Source organism: Otolemur garnettii, unplaced genomic scaffold, assembly GCF_000181295.1.
Source record: "Otolemur garnettii isolate 467f Iridium unplaced genomic scaffold, OtoGar3 scaffold00006, whole genome shotgun sequence".
NCBI lineage: Eukaryota > Metazoa > Chordata > Mammalia > Primates > Galagidae > Otolemur > Otolemur garnettii.
The window spans coordinates 17,350,731-17,371,289 of NW_003852401.1; the positions used below are offsets into that span (position 1 = coordinate 17,350,731).

General features: G+C 36.2%; 1 protein-coding gene across 13 annotated transcripts in view; it reads left to right on the forward strand.

Moving 5' to 3' along the window:
• The window catches only part of PTPRD (protein tyrosine phosphatase, receptor type D), a 2,156,277-nt gene that overhangs the window by 781,496 nt on the left and 1,354,222 nt on the right, over positions 1-20,559 (forward strand). The gene's annotated exons all lie outside the window — the stretch shown is intronic.

A 20,559-nucleotide genomic window follows, 5' to 3' on the forward strand; every position in this document is an offset into this window, starting at 1 on the left:
AAAAGTTATTTTGAATAGTCAATGAATCACAGAAAAGTTGCAAAAAAATGGCAGAGAGAGTTGATGCCTATTAGCCAGCTTCCCCTAATGTGATCAACTGACATAGTCTTAGTGAAATTTCTTTGTGTAGTTGTACAACTCACCACGGTGCAGCAGTATTAAGTAATATGCAAACATAATTGGGGTTTCACTAGTTGTTCCACAAGTATCATCTTCCTGTTCCAGGATCCAAACTAGAATGTCAGATTATGTTTCATTGTTCTCTTTTTAGTTTATGTTAATCTGTGACAGTTACTAAATCTTTACGTGTTTTTCATGGCCTTGAAATATTTTATCTTGGTCAAGTACTTTCTAGAATGACTCTCACTTATGTGATGTTTTTGTATGGATAAAGCTGAGATTATAAATTTTGGGAAGTATCCTATAGACGTAATGCATCCGAAGTGAATCATATATCAATATCATGGACCCCCCTGATATTTTATCTCTGGGGAAATAGTTGGTACTGGGTCTGTCCATGGTAAATTTACTCTTTTCCTTTTGTAACTAATAAATATATTGAGAAAGATGTTCAGAGATTATATGAATTATCCAATTATTTTAGCATCCCTCAGTGAATCTTGCCTGCAACACTTACTATTGCATTGCCTGATAATTTTCTATTTCTTTTATTTTTTCTACATTTACTATCATATAAAAGCTTTTTGTTACTTAAAATATTATTTGATATTAATATGAGCAGAAACAACAAAAATGTTATTTCTCACTTTGGCTCCTACTTGTAACGTGGGATATTTTTTCTCATTGTTTTCTAAAGATTCTAGCTAGGTTGGACTAGAGTTTCTTTGCCAAAACAAACTTTTCCCTAAATTACATTGGTGAAAGTAGTTATAGTCACCCAAACCCTGCACACACCGAGCCCTGCTCAAACCATATGCAACTTGTGAAAACATTTGAGAGAGAAAAGGTAGATATGCACATATATATATATTTTTTAAAAAGTAGTTATATGCATGGGAAATATATTTTGAGACTGAAATTTTCTTCAGAAAATGAGCCAATATTTTACAGTGCTTGGAATGAATTGATGTGGTCTGTTAGGTCACTGATCTGCTAATTAAGAATTCTTAAAATAATATGTGTCGTGATGGTTCAATAGGTCTGACTTCAGAACTTCCTTATGAAAATTTTACCTACGTGTTTCCCCCATAAATAAGACACTGTCTTATATTTATTTTTTCTCAAGACACACTACAGCTTATTTTCAGGGGATGTCTTCCTCTCTGAGCCAAAATGCATGGTGTGGCTACATAGCGTATCTGCATAGCCATGGCCATCACTAGGTTTTATTATCGGGGTAGGGCTTATATTTAACAAATGCATAGAAATCCTGCTAGGGCTTATTTTTTGAGTAGGTCTTATTTTGGGGGAAACACGGTAGCTTTGGAAGAAAATTTGTATAATGGTAACCTGGAAAGTAGTAAAATGAATTGTAATTCTAGTATGTGATACTAGAACTTAAATCATCTTCCTTAAATATAATTGTAGATATTATGGTTGAAAATTTATTGACATCAAAGAAAACATGAAAAGTTTGCAAGCTTAAATGAAAATTATGTCCTTAAAATTTTTCCTCAGTATACATTTAAAAATTTTTCCATAATATATTCTATAAACTCCAAATATATTCTATTTCTCTGATGTATGATTGCTTTGGAGTTTGAGTGTTTTCTAAGCATGTTAGATTCTGCTCTTTTTCAGAATATGACTCTTAAAACTAAATGCGTTATGTGTCAACGAATAATGAGATATTTTACTTTTAAATATATGAACAGTAAATATGACTTTGATCATCTTATGGGAAACCATTTGCACTCTTTTAGCTGTCTGTAAATCTGTTTGATGACATATTAATGCAAATTACGTGATCTGATGTTGTGACTTCTACATTTATTGTTCAGCATTGTCACAGATTCACCAAGAGTTTTTCCCCCACTATTTAAAATCATGAATGGATTTGTAGCTAACCTATGGCTTTCGTATCTGGCAGTTGCCTTCAATATCCCATCTGTATAAATTGAGCTGATAAGTACTGTGGTTCATTTTACTTTTTAGCAGACCAAATGTCCAAAATAAAAAGAGAGAGAGAGAAAACAGATGAATAATTCTCTTAACTTGAGGGTGGGAAAAATCATTTGATCATTCCTAACATTTGGCAAAATGTAGTAAAATAAGGCTTTGGAGGAGAGGCCCAGCTGCGGAAGGTGGAGGAGACAAGTGCCATAGCTCTCGGGCTCTGGATTCTGTAATAGTTTCCCTGGATTTCTCTTTAGTCATAGCATTTTCTTCTGTATATCAGTTTGATGAAATTATAATTAAAATGTACATCTTGGTTTAATTATAGATTCCTTCCCACATCAGCGGCTATTCCTCAGTATTCTCATTGCCACCGTTTCACATTACATTTTAATTTGTTAGTTCATCAGGAAGAACAGCGTACCCTAGCACATAAAGGATTACTCGTCATGACTCAGTAGGCTAACAAAGCTGTTGTTGAAAGGGAAAGTCTAATGAAAAGAGTCTCCTTCTTCTAGTTAAATTATTAGCTCAGATATTTCATGCAAGAGAGAAATTGAAAATTTTTTCTCACCGTATTGTAGAATATCCTTACTTTAAAAACTTGTTAAAAAAGAAATATACCAAATGCACCTCTCCTGTAATGAGAAAAACATATCATTTGACTATGTAACAGATATATAGAGCCTAAAACAAACATCTGTACTTTTAGAAATAGCCCTTAAGAATTATTGTTGCATGGGAGAAAACATTAATATTATTCCTTTCTTTTACTTTATATTTATTTATTGTTTATTTTTTAGGGCACTTTGTTACCCTTGGTAGAGTGTGATTTTTCTTTTTACCCTCAATGGTATTCTATTTCCTTTTACAGAAATTTACAATGTATGCATTTCAAGTGGTACCAAGTGTTTGTGAGTTTTTTCCTCCCCAAATAAGTCTTCTAGACTTACAATATTACAAAAAGAAATCGATTGTGATTATCTCGATTTGTAGAATAAGATCTGAGGTCGAGAATAAGAGCGTTTCCAGTTTTGTACTTTTGGTGGTTCCAGTGTTTCTACTATTTTCCAGGCTAGCCATGATAGAGTATCTGTTTCAAAATGTGAACTTGTAGTGGCAACTTAGATTTTTATAAAATTACTCTTCAGTAATGCCAAGACTATCTTCACATGAATGCTCCGTTTAAAAGTATTTTTAGAGAATGACTAGAAAATTGATTCCCCGAATTTAGGCCTTTCAACCCAGATGATGGGAGAAAGTGTGTACTGACTATTTAGAAAATGTGTGCATAAAATTAGCTGGCTATTATCTAGTTAACGAGTGAGCGCTGCTGTCTGGTGTGCTATGAAGTGGAAGTGAGAAGTTGTTGGGGAAAGAATATAAATGGTATTTTACAAGGCTATATTGATCCTCCTTTTTGTTTTCAACTTAAAATTTTGGGAAAAAAGTAATTTTAAAGAAAGGGAAAAGTCCAGTGAAAGTCACCATCTTTATTATTTATTAAACTAGTGTGTTCATCCACCTGTTGTGAGGTAGAAGGAAGTACATTAGATTCAGCACATATAAAAAAACTATTTATAAATTACACCATTCATCATGTTCCTTGTTCTTTCATCTATCCATTCAACAACATTTTTCTGGGTGCCTAACATGTGTGAAGCATTAGGCTAGGTGTCAAGTAAGAGAAATCAAAAAGCAAGCTTTATTATGTCTAGGAACTTACACGTCCTTTGGAAGAGATACAGCAGTAAATAACAATTTCATACAAGGTTATCCTACACAGGGTAAGACAGGAGCAATAAAGGTTATTAATGTATATATAAAACTAAGCCTGGAAGAAGGACAGATGGGGGCATGGTATGAAGTGAGTGCTGAAGACTCAGCATGTGTAGAGCTTTAGATACAAGGAGAAGCAAGAACATAGAATTCCAGGAAAAGGGAACAGAATGTGAAAAATCGAATGAAAGAGCACATAGTATATTTAGGGAACAGAAAATGGTTTGTTTGTTTGTTTGCTTGCTTTTTCCTTTTGGTTTGGTTTTCTTGGAGCAAATAGGGCTAAATGGGGAGAGGTGAGACTGCTGACCAAGGCAGGGGCCACTTGCTTTGCTAAATGCCTATACCAAGGGGTTTAAATATTAATCTAGGTCAGTGATTTTCAACCAGTGTGCCGTGGCTCACTGAGGTGCCTCCACTAAGAGAGGATCTTAGGTGTGCTATGACAATTTTAAAGATCATTAATTAAATTATTTTTGAAAAAAGTTAAAAGCACAGTAAGTATATATATACATTTCTTTACTTCTTTTGGATCAACATAATTTAAGTGTGCTGTGAAAGTTTAACTATAGGTTCAAATGTGCCATGAGATAAAGTTGAAAACAGTGACATGGGTGATGTGTTTTAGGACATTAGTGAGAGAGTGACATGAACAGGTAGAATGGAGATAGACTGAAAAAAGATAATTTTATTATATTGTAAGTTTTTGCTTTTTGTTTAGAATAGTTTATTATGTTACAGAAGAGCTAGGTTTTGGAGTTCAAAGTGACAACCCTGTTGTACTCTTGCAATGAAAAACATTTCAAGGAATGAGAAATTTGGCCAAGAGCTATACACACTGATGGGGGCACCAATTTATGTTTCTGAAAGGAATTCTGCCATTATACAGTGGACAATCTGTAGGAGCACTGACTTTAAACTTTAGAAAATACAAGTCTGAAAAATATTTCTTTATGTATAAATAAATAAAAGAAAAAAATATATGGTCTCACATTTCTTTATTTCTGGCTTAAACGTTGCTAGACTACCATAACTGTTGTTTTTGGAGGGGTTATTAGGATATTTTTTCTCTTTAATTTCAAAATATTAAGAGAGTGCAAATGTTTTTGTTACATGGATACCTTTTATGATACCTAAGTTGGGGCTTTTGGTGTTCATGTGTTTTGAACACACATGAATAGTGTTCACTGTACCCAATAGGTAAGATTTAACCCCTCCCCTTTTTCTCCTCTCTCTCTCCTTGATTTCCAATTATTTTTACATCTCTTTGTACCTGTGTGTGTCCACCAATTAGCTTCCAATTAGTGGAGAGTACATGTGGTGTTTTTCCGTTCCTCAGATATTACACTTAGGATGATGGTCTCCAGTTCTGTCGCTGGAGTTGCTACAAAACACATTTTATTCCTTTTTATAGATGAGTAGTACTCTATCACTCGCACACACACAATTATACAAAATAGTACACCCATTTTTCATATCAAATGATGTGCACTTAGCTCAATTCCACAGGTTTGTGATTGTGAATCATGCTGTGATAAAGGTTCAAGAACAGATGTCTTTTTGATTAAGCGACTTATTTTCTTCTGGGGAGATACGCAGTTGTGTGATTGCTGGATCACGTGGTAGGTCTACATTTGTTTCTTGGAGGAATCTCCATACTGTTTTCCAATTAGAAGTTGTACTGATTTGTAGTGCCACCGACAGCATAGGAAAGCATTCTTTTCTTTCTGAGTCTGTGCCAGTTTCTACTGTTGTGACTTTTTAATAATGTCCATCCTGGTAAGGGTAGGGTGATATCTCATTGTAATTTTAATTTGCATTTCCCTGATGATTAGTGATGAACATTCTTTCCTATGTTTAGAGGACATTTTTCTATTTTCTTTTGAAAAATTATGTTCATGTCTTTTGGCTATTTTGGGGGGTTGGTTCATAGTTTTGTATTTGACTTTTAGGTCTTTTATTCATCTTGAATTATTTTTTGTGTGTGATGAAAGATAAGGGTCCTGTTTCATTTTCTACACGTGGCTATCCAATTTCTCCACCCTTATTTATTGAACAAGGCTTGCTTTCCAAGTGTATGTTGTTGTCTGCTTTATTAAAGATCAGTTTGTCATAGCCATATGGGTTTATATCAGTGCCATGCTGTTTGGTTATGATAGCTTTGTAGTGTAATTTAAGGCAGGTAAATTAAATAGTGTAAATTAAGACAGGTAAAGTGATGCCTGAGGCAAAAAATCAGTATTTTCCTAAGATTATTTTGGCTATTTGGGTCTTTTTTGTTTACCAATGAAGGTTGGGATTATTTTTTCTAGTTCTGTGATATAAGAGATTATTTTGATGAAAATTGTGTTGTATCTGTAACTCCCAGTGGGCAATATGGGCATTTAAATAATGTTGATTCTACCATTCCATGAGCAAAGATTGTTTTTTGACTGGTTTTGTCATCTGTGATTTATTTCATCAGATTTTTATAGCTCTCCTTGTAGAGATCTTTAACCTCTTTGGTTAAGTATATTGCTAGGTATTTTATTTTCTTTGTAGCTATTGTAAATGATATTGAGTTTTGATTTGATGTTTAGCTTGTTGTTTACATTGCATTCTTTTGTATCCTGAACTTTGCTAGAATTATTTGTCAATTCTAGGAGTCTTTTGCTGGGGTGCTTAGGATTTTCTAGATGCAAGATCTTACCCTCAGTAAACAGGGATAACTTGACCTCCTTTTTTCCACTATCAGTGCCATTTATTTCTCTCTCCCACCTGACTGCTCTGGCTAGGACTTACCAGTACTATGTTGAATAGAAATGGAGAGCCTTGTCTTGTTCCAGGTTTTAGGGGGAACGATTTCAACTTTTCCCCATTTAACACGATGATTCCTGTGGCTTTGTCATATATGGCTTTTATCATTTTGAGGTCTATTCCTTCTATGCCTGGTTTGTTGAGGGTTTTAATCATGAAGGATGCTGGATTTTACTGTGTACCTTTTCTGCATCTATTGAGATGATCATATGGTGTTTGTTTTTACTTCTGTATCTGTGATGGATCACATTTATTGATTTGTATATGTTGAACCATCCTTGGGTTAAAACTCACTTGATATGCTGCTGAATTCAGTTCACCAGTATTTTGTTGAGGATTTTTGCATTTATGTTTGTAAGGAATATTTGTCAGTCGTTTTCTTATTTTTGTTGTGTACCATTATGGCTTTAGCATCAAGGTGACACTGGCTTTATAAAATGAGTTCTGAAGGATTTCTTCTATATTGATGTTGTGGCATAAGTACCGATTTTCTTTGTAGGTCTGGTAGAATTCTTCTGTGCATCAGTCTAGTCTAGAACTTGTTTTAGCTGGGAGATTTTTGTTGTTACTGCTTTAAATGAATGTGCATTATCAGTTTGTTCAGAATTTCAATTTCTTCCTGATTCAGGCTTGAAGGTTGTGTGATTTGGGGAATTTATCCATTTCTTCTTCATTTTCTAATTTATTTGCATGGAAGTTTCTGTAATATTCATGGATAATATTTGTATTTTTGTACTATTCATGTTGTAATGTCTCCTTTCTCATTTCTGATTTGAGACTGACTCCATTCTGTACTATTTCTGGTTATCTGGCAGGTGACCAATCAATTTTACCTTTCCAAAAAAAACTTTTTATTTCACTGATCTTTTCTATTATTTTTTGTTGTTGTTTGTTTCCATTTTACTTCTCTGAGTTCTTTTTTTATTATTATTTCTTCTGCTGGGTTTGGGTTTGGTTTGTTCTTTTTCTAGTTCTTTTTTTTTATTAAGTCATTTGTACATAGATCATAAATACATTTATGCCATTATGGGATTCAATGTATTGACTTTTTGTACAAATTGGAATGCTTACATCCTACTAAACAACATAGCCTTCACCTCATTTACCCAGTTATAGGATTAAGACATGCTCTACACTTGATAGATCCAACTTGTACTTGCAATATGCTGCATAGGTGTGGTCCCCCTACCAACCCTCCCTTTATTGACCCACCCCCTCCCTTCCTCCCTCCCGCCCCTTCTTTTCACATTTTGAGATGTGACATTAGGTTGTTAGTGATTCTTCTTTATTTATTTATTTTTATTAAGTCATTATCCAAAGTGATTCTTCTTGATATAGGCATTTAATACTATGAACTTTCCCCCTAGGACTGCTTTTTCTGATGCACATAGATTTCGAAAGCTTATGTCCCCTTAGTTGTTCAAAGGAATCTTTCGATTTTCATCCTAATTTCATTTTCTTTGATCCAAGAATTGTTCAGCAATATGTTTATTTCCATGACTAGGTAGAATTTATTGTTTCTCTTGGAGCTGATTTCCAGTTTTATTCCCTTATATTCTAAAATGATAAATGGCATAATTTTGATTTTTTTTCTTATCTATTGAAGTTTTCTCTTGTACTGTATAATTCTCTAAATGACTCTGTGATTTCTTTAAGTTCTTTTATATATTCTTTTATCTAGTGCTTTATTGCGTTTTTCATATTTTTCATTTATGTACTGAAATATTTCCTTGGCGCCTTTGTGTTCATTTTCAAATTTCTCTTCATTTCCATTCATCTTGTTTGTAATCCATTTTATGAATTCCATTTCTGACATTTTGGCAATTCCTTTTCACTTGGGGTCCATTGTTGTGGATCTTTGTGACCCTTTGGAAGTATTGACTCAAGTTATTTTTTAATGTTACCAAAATTCTTTTGGTGATAGATATTTTCTCATCTGAATCCTCTTTGCTCAGGTCAATGCTGGTAGGTTTGTGGTGTGCCTATTCTCTTTGCTGGGAAATCTCTACTTAGAGAAAAAAAATCCCTAAATAGCATTTCTGTGCTCTACTCTGGAGGACTGACTCATAGGGGAAGATGGATTCACTGAGAGCCTATAATACAGCTGTTCTCCTGCATCTTACCCTTACCTCTGGTTGTTACTATTTAAGCCAGTATTGGAGGATATTAATTTATTTAAGTGGGTTGGTCCCAGGCTGCTGCTAGAAGCTCAAGCAGAGGTCCATTGATGATGATGGAACATTCAGTTCTCAAAAGTAGTGCTCAACAAGTCTCCCTCCACAGAGGTGGGTGGCCTGACCTTGGCTGGAGCCTGGATGAGTCACTGAAGCATCCAACAGTGGAATGGGCCTTGTGACCTTGGCAGGTAGGGTGTGAAGTGCAGGACCCTGGCAAATGCCTGGACAGTTTGAAAGTTTTGTTTAGTGCCTGGGTGAATTGTAGGGCCACCACCAGTGGTTGACAGCTCACTGAGCCACCTGTCACTGGCAGAGCCAGGGAGATGCATGGCGACTTGCTTGGCAGTCACAGTGGATGATACTTTCCTTCTGCCCAGGTCTAATGGTGGGAGCTGCTGTGTACTACTCAGGTGGCAGTGGCAGTGTTACTGAGGTGACAAGATGTCAGCCACTGATGTTGAGGGCTGCTAGGCTTCTCCTCGGCTTGGATCCCCAAGAGGTGGCTGGTTAAGGGCATGGGGGGCCACTGTACAGAATCCAGTCATTGTGAATATGACAGTGCCATCTTTTACTGGCAGGGTTAATGGGGAGGTGGTTGCAGTGGAGTCACACCCTGTGTTGACTGGGGCTGACTCTGGGGCTGAGAGTATGTATGAGCAGAAGAGTTAATATTGCAGAAACCTGGGGCTATAAGTTGGTGAACGCATTGTGCCTGCCCTCCAAGGCAGTGGTGCTGCACTGTTTCCAAGCAGCTCCCTGCTGAGCTGGGAGGCCGTTGTGGTGGGGAAGCCCCCTTGCAGCGCAGGTTACAGTGTCCACTGAGGAGTGCAGAGCCTGAGCAATCTCTCCCCGACCTTTTCCCATGTGTGGATGCTTCTCCCAGGTGCTTTCCAGTCCTGGCGGGTGGATCCCCCTGCCTCCCTCTCCCCCATGTCATGTGTGCCTAGTCACTTTCTGATGATTCAAAATGCTTTCTCTGTCTGGCCTATCCATGGGTGAACCTCTCCCTGCCACCTTCAATCCCCTCCTTGAGAGTGGTGAGTGGGGGCGGTGCCTGTGCCTCAGTGGGTAGGGTGCCAGTCCCATATAATGAGGATGAAGGGTTTGAACCCAGCTGGGTGTTGTGGGGGGTGCCTGTGGTCCCAGCTACTCAGGAGGCTGTGGCAAGATAATCGCTTAAGCCCAGGAGTTGGAGGTTGCTGTGAACTGTGATGCCATGGCACTCTACTGAGGGTGATAAAGTGGGACTCTGGGTAGCGACTGTGGCTCAAAGGAGTAGGGTCCTGGTCCCGTATGCCGGAGGTGTTGGATTCAAACCCAGCCCCAGCCAAAAACTGAAAAAAATAAAATAAAATAAAAAGAGTGGTGAGTGGTGGCTGCTTCTAGCTCACCATCTCTGCGCCCTCCCTGCCCATGAAGGTAAAGTTGAAGCCAAGAGATCAATTTGAAAATTCTTGCTTCTGGATGCAGCATGAACCTCCTATACAATCATTATTCCTGTGGGGGAAAAAAAGTTTAGGTATAGAATCACCAAAAATTCAGATATGAGTGATTCATTAGATTGCAAATCTAATTATTTTATTATATGGTGAATAAAATGAAGTCAAAAAAGTTAAATGACTTGCCGAAGGCCTGAAAGCTTCTGACAAACCAGAATTTAGGACTTCATCCTCCTTTTCAAAGACCATGGATTAAAATTCAGAAAAAAATAATTCTTTAGCTTTATAGAAATATTTTAACTCAAGTATTAATGGTGATATGTCTGTGTTAACAGTGCCATAAAGCAAGTGACCTTCATGGATGAAACTATCTGTGGTTAAAATTAAAAAGACAAGAGAAAATGAGATTCTATTATTAAGGTAATTAGTAGCTGATCTTGTGGGGTGACAGATACATAAATGTCTGTTATTGACTGATGATAATGGAACATTCAGTCCTCCAGACTAGTGCTCAAGTCCAGTTGTCAGAAAGAGAGACCTGCTTCTTCTCTCCTGCCTCCTCTTGATAAGCTAATGCTGCATTCTACTAATGATATGCAAACCCAACATAATGTTTCTGTTGCCATTGCTTCTCATTAATTCCACTATTGGTTTTTAGTTGTTATTGATTCTGATTTTATTTTCAAAGATCAGATGTTTATGAGATGTTATCATGAATAAGGCAAAGAAAGGCTATCATGATTAATCCTTCTTGAGGACTGCCAGAATCACAATATGTTCACAAAACTGAAACAAACAAAAAAAAAAATCTGTTAAAGTTTGACATACTATAGTACTTAGTATTTACTTAGACTCTTTTTAAGAAAATCATACTCTTGTATGAATGTTTGCAAAATATTCAAAATTATAAAGGCTCCTTCCAGCTACGGAGTTCATTGCCTGATGACCAGAACTAGTCGTTCATATAAAGAACATTTTACGAGTACACACACTATTCTGGTTGGTGGCTTTAGTTCATTGATGAACTTGATGATATTCACTGTGAGATTAGTCAGACAAGTATCATTCCCAATGAGGACGAATGATTTGCTCAAGAACTACAGGTTAATAAATGACAGAATGGGAGCCTGAACTATAAGACGGTCACCCCGAGTCATTATTCTGTCCACTGTGCCAAAAGAAATGTATGCTTTCCCAAGTGCAGTCTTGTTTAGGTAGGGTAATAATTCTTGACATATGTATGTCTAAATATGTATGTCCCAGCCCCAAATATTCTACATTTATAAAAACTGAATTTAGATGAGAAGTTCTTTAGGAAAGTAAGATGAAAGTCAATTTTCAAGTGTTTAATTATCATAAAGACCCAAATAGCATATGATGAGTCAAGGTTGCTCCTGAGGGGTACATTGTAACTTGGTTCGTAGTCCTAACTCCTGATGTCTTTAGTATTGTCAGTATCTCATCCTGGGGACTGTGGCTTGGCCAAAGCAGACCTCAGTGCAAAGGCAGAGTCAGGGTCCATTTGCCAGGTGGGTCCAGCACATTTCTCGTGCTTGTAGAACAGGAGCCTTGCGTCTTCCTCCTATGGAATAAGACATGGATGTAACTTGTAAAGGAAATGTAAGTTCCTTGGAGAAATAGTTTTTACAAGAAAGATTAAAGAAAATTGCTAAGAAATAACCACCAAAAACATTTTTATATATTTTCTTACAAATTTTTATCTGTGCACACTATACCAAAAAGGCCCTTCACCTGTCTTTTCACAGTTTATAAAAATAATGGAGTGGCAAGATGTTCCAGGCGCCCTGGCATCAGTCTTCCTACATCAGAATAAGTTAGCGTTTATGACCATATGCCATTTACAATGTGTTCTTAATTTCTGAAACTATGAATTTGCTAAACCCTCCCTTAGAGATCATGGCATATAAGGTGTAGACTGTCCCATTCCAATACAGCAATGTATATATCTCATAACAGTGGAATGGAACAGACCATGGAATATTCTTTTATTCCTCATGTCTTGTCAGATTCTTTGTTTTTTTTCTGAGACAGAGCCTCAAGCTGTCCCCCTGGGTAGAGTGCTGTGGCATCACAGCTCACAGCAACCTCCAACTCCTGGGCTCAAGCAAGTCTCCTATCTCAGCCTCCCAAGTAGCTGGGACCACAGGTGCCCACCACAACACCCGGCTATGTTTTGGTTGCAGCCATTATTGTTGTTTGGTGGGCCCGGGCTGGATTCAAACCTGCCACCTTAGGTGTATGTGGCTGGCGCCTTAGCCGCTTGAGCCACAGGTGCCGAGCCTTGTCAGATTCATTGTGATAGCTTTGCTAGGGAATTAAAGATTACCTTTTGATCCTCCAAATGAGAAAGAAAAGATGTATGAATAATTGGATGTCATCACTGTCAATCAATTGAATATAATAGAAGCAGGTGACTCCAAGAGAGAAGCAGTTACAAGGTTGTATTCACAGATCGTAACTGTGGGGAACCTCTTTCTCCCTGTCTCTCGTAAGAGGGTGGAGGACTTGATTAAAATAGTTGCTTGACTCATAACTGCTTCTTAATTCTGGATATTTTTCTCTCTGACTTATAAAAGGAAATATTTGTTTGGGGAGAGGAATAGGAAAAACAAACTAGCAAAGTAAAGGGAGTTCCTGATTTGGGGGGCAAATTTAATTTTATACAATAGAATCCTTTTATATCTTTATCTTTTCACTTAAAATGATAAAATTCCCTTCTTATTTTTGTGCCATTAAATTGTCTTTGAAACATGATGCACAAATAAAAGCATACTATTTCCTGTGTGCTATGGGAGTGCCATAATTTATCTAATCTATTATAAGACATTTAGCTTATTTTTTTGGAGGGATGGAGATGATATAAATAATACTAAAATACTTTATCAGATGTACATAAATTTTTGTCAGCTTCTGTGAAGGTATCCTTTTGAGATATTCCCAGAAATGAAATACTTGGATAAAAGGGAACAAATACTTTTAAGACTTTGATACATGCTGGCAAATTGCTTTCCAATTTATACTGTCACCAGCAATGAGGGAAGATGGCCGTTTATCACACCTGCTCATTACTATCACAACAAAACAAAGTACACAAAAGACCAGCTATGTAAAAAAGATATTATATTTACTATTTGTAGACACATATTTGCTTTTTTTAGACACATATCCTCACAGATAGATATATACTAAGCTATTGTCAATAATTAAAGCCTGTGCAATAATTCAGGTCAAAATATTGTTTTGAGATTATGTTTGTAGAGGCAGGAAAGAGAAGTTTATGTCCATTCAAGAGCAATCCTTTGAGCTGGGGAATTTCAGGGAGCGTTGATTATACAGGAAGCCCATTAGAGAGAAGATGAATATTAAATGCAAAAAGTGGAGAACACTCACAGTAAGATTTACCTCTGTTGTGTTTCTATTTATATTTATTTATTTATTTATTTTTGAGACAGAGTCTCACTATGTCACCCTTGTAGAGTGCTGTTGCATCACAGCTCACAGCAACCTCAAACTCTTGGGCTTAAGTGACTTTCTTGCCTCAGGCTCCCAAGTAGCTAGCTGGGGCTACAGGGGCCTGCCACAATGCCCAGCTATTTTTTGGTTGTAGTTGTCATTGTTGTTTGGCAGGCCCTGGCTGGGTTTGAACTCACCAGCTTGGTGTATGTGGCGAGAGCCCTAGCCGCTGAGCAACAGGTGCTGAGCCACTGTCATGTTTTTATATAGAACTAAACCTTAAATTTGGAAATTGCCAATTGTTTTAGTTTGCTAGGACTACCGTAAGAAAGTATTGCACGCTGGATGCCTTAAATAAAAGAATTTTTTTTTTCCTTTTAATCTCTCATTTATTTTCTGGAAGTGAAAGTTCAAATCCAGATGAAAACAAAGCTAATTTCTTCTAAGGGCCTTTTGTCCCGGCTTGTAGACCTTCTTCTCTTTGTATCTTCACATGGTCCTTTGTGTGTTTCTGTATCCTGATCTCTTCTTTGAAGGACACCAGTTGCATTGAGTTAGGGCCCACCCTAATGAGACTATTTTATTATTATTTTTTTTAATTTCTTTTATTTATTTATTTTTTTATTAAATTATAGCTGTGTACATTAATGCAAGCATGGGCTATAGTGTGGTGTTTTCATATACAATTTGAGATATTTTCATCAAACTGGTTAACATAGCCTTCATGTCATTTTCTTAGTTATTGTGTTAAGACATTTAAATTCTACTTTTAGAAAAATTCACTTGTACCCTTGTAAGATAAACCATAGAGGTGATCCCACTAGTCACCTTCCCTCTACCCATCCACCCCTCCCTTCTCCTTCCCCTTCTCCTCCCCCCTCTCCCCTCCCCATATTCTTAGGCTACACTTAGGTTATAGCTTTCGTATGAAAGCTATAAATTAGTTTCATAATAAGGCTGAGTACATTGGATATTTTTTCTTCCATTCTTGAGATACTTTGCTAAGAAGAACATTTTCCAGCTCCACCCACGTAAACATGAAGGAGGTAAAGTCTCCATCTTTCTTTAGGGCTGCATAATGTTCCATGGTATACATATACCACAATTTATTGATCCATTTGTGGGTTGATGGGTACTAGGGCTTCTTCCATGACCTAGAAATTATGAATTGGGTTGCCATAAACATTCTGGTACAAATATCTTTGTTGTAATGTGATTTTTAGTCTTCTGGATATATACCAAATAAAGGAATTGTAGGATCAAATGGCAGGTATTTTAAATTAATAATCTTTTTAAAGAATCTATCTCCAAAAGCACTCGGTTTGTCCCATAATACCAACGAAAATTTCTGGTTCATTCTTAAAATTTGATACAAATACAATTTATGATGCTTACCTATTTATTATGATATCTGTCATCTTTTATAAGTGTAAAATATGTTGCACACTGTATGAATTTGTTTTGAATTTTCTTTTATTATAGATAGGATCTCTGTTGCCTGGATTGGAATGTAGGGGCATAATAAAAACTCACTGTAGCTTTAAACTCCTGGGCTCAAGCAAATCTCCCACCTTAGCCTCACAAGTAGTGTAGATTATAGGCAAAAGCCACCATGCCTAGCTTGTTTTAAATTATGCTCAGAAGCACATTTGGTTTTTACATCAAGCAGATACAAAGAAATTTGATTTAATAATAATAGCTGTATTTGATGTCTTAAATTCAGTTTCCACCATATATATGTGTGTGTGTGTGTGTGTGTGTGTGTGTAGGGTTAGGGAAGGATGATTTTATATATAAAAAGGATATATATAGGATGATTTTATATATACATACATATATATCATTCTTCATTGGAATATATTGTGGCTATTGAAACTAATCATGCATCAGTGTATCTATGCCCTTAAAACTGGGACACACATTGGTAGGGAAATTAAAATGAAGTCAAAAGTTCTTCCAAGATCCTGAAACAGTGTCATTTGAAGACTTCACATGTAATAGGATAATGGGCAGTAACTCTGCTGCCTACCCTTTTGTTCTCCTGACAGCTTTGACAGGGAGAAATGATATAGGCTGGAGAAAGTCTTCTATAATAAGTTCAATGGATTATGCTTACAAACTTCGACTATGTGACATAGATAGTTCCATTACAGTTAGGAAATGGAGACATGCAATTTTGACCTTAAATGACAGACAATTATTCTGTACTACATACTATGAATAAGCTATGTGAAATAAACACTTCTTTAAAAATGCAGCTTCTATATGCATGGACTTATGCTTGTGTTAATAACTATTCATTGCATTACATTAAAGCAATATTTATAAGGCATGACATATAATATTGACTTCATGAGTATCTCTGGATATAATATATGGTTAAATTCATTAAGTACTAACAATCAGTAAGGACAGGAGAAATATCAAATTCTTGACCAACTCTATGGCATTCCTATTGGGCATAAGGGGCTTAAACCATATGGTGATTATTTATTTTGGAGTAAAATACTGATCTGTCACAGTGAATTGTCGACTGAGATCTCCTTTTGTGAGAACATCTTTTATTGTAGTCAAAACACAGAACACTCCGCTTTGCTGTGCATATTTGGCCATTTCCAGTTAGGATCTACGTATGCCCCTCTGTTTTAAATCATAATACCTATGACAACAACAACAAAAAGCTTTTGTCCTTTCCTCCTTCCTCTCCCAGTATATTGGTTAGTTGTAGAAATCTATATGTAAGTAACAAACTGTTTTAAGGAATTATTTTTTCTCCTCAGATATTTGGACTCTGCAGAGAAGATCCTTAGAGGCAATCAAAAACATGGCCTATTTTTTAGGTTGTAAATTCCAATAAATCAGTATTCGCAAAACATTCATATTTTACAGGTGAATGCTCAGAGTCTTGTGATAGTAATCCATCGTTCTCAAGCCATCACAATGAGAATAGGGCAAAATTACACACTAGTTTACCTTGGTAACAGTAAGTCACTATATGTAATATATTTTTATAGAAATACCAATAGAAATATATCAAAAGGTACTACTTTCTTATAGTAATTTGGCTTTTATTTTGGTATAAGCTAAAAATAGTAAGATTAAATCACCCTATTTTCCTTAAAAATGATTTTGGTTGTAATCTATTGAATTATGATATAAAATAACATTTTTAATAACGATAAATGATTTGTCACATAAATTATATCATAGAGGATAATGTCTAGCTTTGAATTTCGTGTTTCTTAAAAGAATAAAACTAAAATCCGAGTGATACATTGAAATCTGAATTTGATCTGTTCTTAGAACTCTATTTGAGTTCCAAATCATTTGACTTCCAAGATAATTTTTGCCTTTAAAATAGTAGAAACTGGATTAATCCATTCCTGGGTCCCAGAAACTCAAATTTTTAAAAATGACTTTAACAGGACATACGCTGGATTTTAAGGTAAAATATTCACAAATAATATGTGAATAAAAATGTAAATTAATAAAATAAAAAATATAAAAACCTAAAAATAGAAAGGCCTGTTTCATCAGAATTGAACACTTGGTTGGAAGCATATCCTTCACTGTTTACAAACTCCTTAAACTCCTTTACAAACTTTGCTGCTTCCAAATTAGAACAGGCAGCCTCGACAGGCACGACGACGCTATGGGTCCCTGTCCTTTTCTTAAAGTTCTCGAGACTCTACTGGCTTTAAACTCCTCCTTTTGAGCACTAGTGTCAGGCGTGCCCTTCCGTAAATTATCGGGGAGGACTTTGGCTTTCTCACAAGTCATCTCAGAAATCACATCGCCAGCCAGCTGATTTTCATTAATCCACACCAAGAGGAGTTTTTCCATCTTTTCTTTATGTTTTGATCTAGAGGTCAGCGTCCTAACCCCTTTTGCCACGTGAGCTGCTTTAGTAGCTTCTTTATTTTTCAAACTCGTACTAATAGTGGATTTAGGCATCCCGAGCATAGTAGGGACGCCACATGTACCTCTTTCATGCTTAGTGATTAGATCCTTCTTAACTTCAATTGTAGCTCCAACAGCTTTCCTCTGACTCTGATTTTCCTCGCTACACTTCTTATGATCTATGGAGAATACACTTAGTTATTATTATATATTTAAAAAACAACTGGGGGCAAAAGCATAGCATTAGCCACAAACATCACATGAGGTGCTTTTATTTCAGCTTCAGACAATGAACTGAAGGACAAAGTGTATGGGTGGGTGGGTGGCCCAGTGCTGGGGAAATGTAGGTAGGAAAACTCGCAGGAACAACCAGCTGGGCGTTGGAATTCCTAAGCCGTATTTCGATTTCAGGCAAAATTTGCTTGAATTTTTTGTTTGCATTCCAAGTTGTTCAAGTTCTAGAGTGTTTGGATTCCAGGGCAGTACTGTAATACACTCAAATATTTTCTAACCTTGTAAAATATTTGGGAAAAGGAGCAGGATTACAATTACCCACAGGGTCCAAGTTGGCACAGTGTAAAAGTCTTGGCAACTAGGATCTGAAAACCTGGTGTGTAATCTGTAGCTGCATAAAGTGCTAGAGGGTCAGTATTTCAGTAGGACGCTAGCAACTAAAATATCCTCCATCAGGCCCCTTGACCAAGGTTCATCTTCCTTTACCTAGAAGATTCACTCTATGCAAATGATGTGATCTTGTGATCTGAGAAAGAAACTTCCCTGGCTAAATCAGGAAGGTTTTGTCAGTCTCAGCACACAGTTGATGCCTTAGGCTGGATATTTCTTTCTTGTGAGGGGCGGTCCTGTGTTTTATTAGCTGCTTAACATCCCTGGTACCTACCCACTAAATGTCAGCAATACCCACCTCCAGTTGTGACAATCAAAACTATCTCTAGAAGTTGTTAAAAGTGTCAGGAAGGGGAGTGGTGGTGGGAGGTAAGTCATCCCCAGTAGAGAATCACTGAATTAAAACAATAAAATCGTGTGGCCAACTGATCCTACCAACTCCGGATAAATAGTTTCTAATCAAACATAGCTTACCAAATATATTGTCTACCCTTTCTGTTTGACATTTAGCATTTTCTCATTGAGAATGTTTTATTTTTTTCCCCTTCTTTGTTTTTATTATTCTGTTCATTTCTGTTGTCTCATTTCCTCCTAATTTTAGCCTATTCTCCATTCAATGAAACCAATCTTTACAAAATAAATGTCTCCTCCTACCTTCTTTCTATAACTTATTTCCATTTAGAGGTACATGTCTCTATCAGAAAAATCAGATCACATAACCTTCATCTAAATTATAATATCCTGGTTCTGTTCCTAGTGGCCAAGGAGATGTAGAAGTTGCAGTCTATTTGCCAGTTTCATCTCTGTGTTGGTGCCATGTCTTTCTGTGATAAAGTCATTATACCCTAGAAGTAATGCTAGGGGGCTTATACCCCTCTAGTAATGCTTAGAGGTTTATAGAGTCTCTTCACCATATACTTCTACTTAGAAAATTGGATTCTTGTTTGACATATGAGAAACTTTAAGTATGTCCTTGTCATTTAAGGAGACTTTCCATCCTTCTAGTCATGCCAGAACTCAGGTAGACACAGAACATAGAATTACCACTGTTAGGTACCATCTAAAATGCCTTGCCCTCCCCCCCAACCAAGACTCTGCTTTTTAAATTCTTCCTGTGATTTCTCTGATGCTAAATTCACGAATAAAATTTGTCATCCGTACTTCTATTTCTCAATTATTTTTCACATAATTATAATTGGTAAAAGAAAAAGCAGAAATGAAGGTTTTCACACTGAGAGATGGACAGTAGAGTAGAAATAAGTTATGAATAAGGCATGCATGTTTAAAATAATGGAATGTTTTAGAGAACTATTTTACATTTTTAAGTGTTTTATAGTTTTTAATAGCTAAATGTCTATTAGCTACTTACTATGTCCCAATTTATTTGTGATAACTTAATCTTTATAACAACTTCATTATAAGTGATAATTTGAGTCTCAGAGAAGGTTATGTAAGTATTCCAAAATCAGAGCTGATTCAGTAATCCAAGGAGCTAGGATTCAAATCCAGGAGGGATGAAATTATAGTTTTGGACACTAAGTAAAGAAGTTGACCTAGAGTGGTTATATGTGGGGTGGGGGTGCATATGTGTATGCTGTGTCCAGACCAGCTTGGTTTCTTCCATTGCCCAAGAAATCCTGAGGCTTCCATATAGCAATGAGAACCCCTGAAATCTTAGTTTGAATCCCCAGATTACTTGATTATCCTCCCAGGTGCCTTCAAAAAATAACATTCTGAGTGTGTGAACATTTCATAAGAAATAAAATTATTTTCCTTTTCTTTATAAATGCTATTTATCATTCACAGTAAAACTCTTGCTCCAAAATACTTGTAGAAATCACAAATGAAATAGATTTTCTCTTTCCCCCCCCCCATATCTGGAAATTTTAGACAGCTAGAATGCCAAAAATTTGAACAAAGCGAATGTTTCTTTTTATTCAACATTTAATTGAAGTTCTTGTAATTAGCATAATCACATTTGCAGTGTTAGCTCTCAGATTTAGATCTGTGCCTTTAGGTGGGTGGGTCTCTGAACATATTTGGAAATGTGGCATTGCATCTAATAGAATAATAAAATAGAAAAAGGAAGAATAGAAATATTGGGCTTTAGTTCAGGCATACGTGATTCTATTTCCTCTTTTGATTTTTAAAGAGCCCAAGTTCATTTGTACATATTTAAATCTATTACTGTATTCATTCTAGATTCATTGCCTGAAATTTTTAAAATATTAGTACTGTGAAGATGATCCTCTGTTAAGTTTAATTAGGGCTTCGTTGCCATTTCTTGATGAACA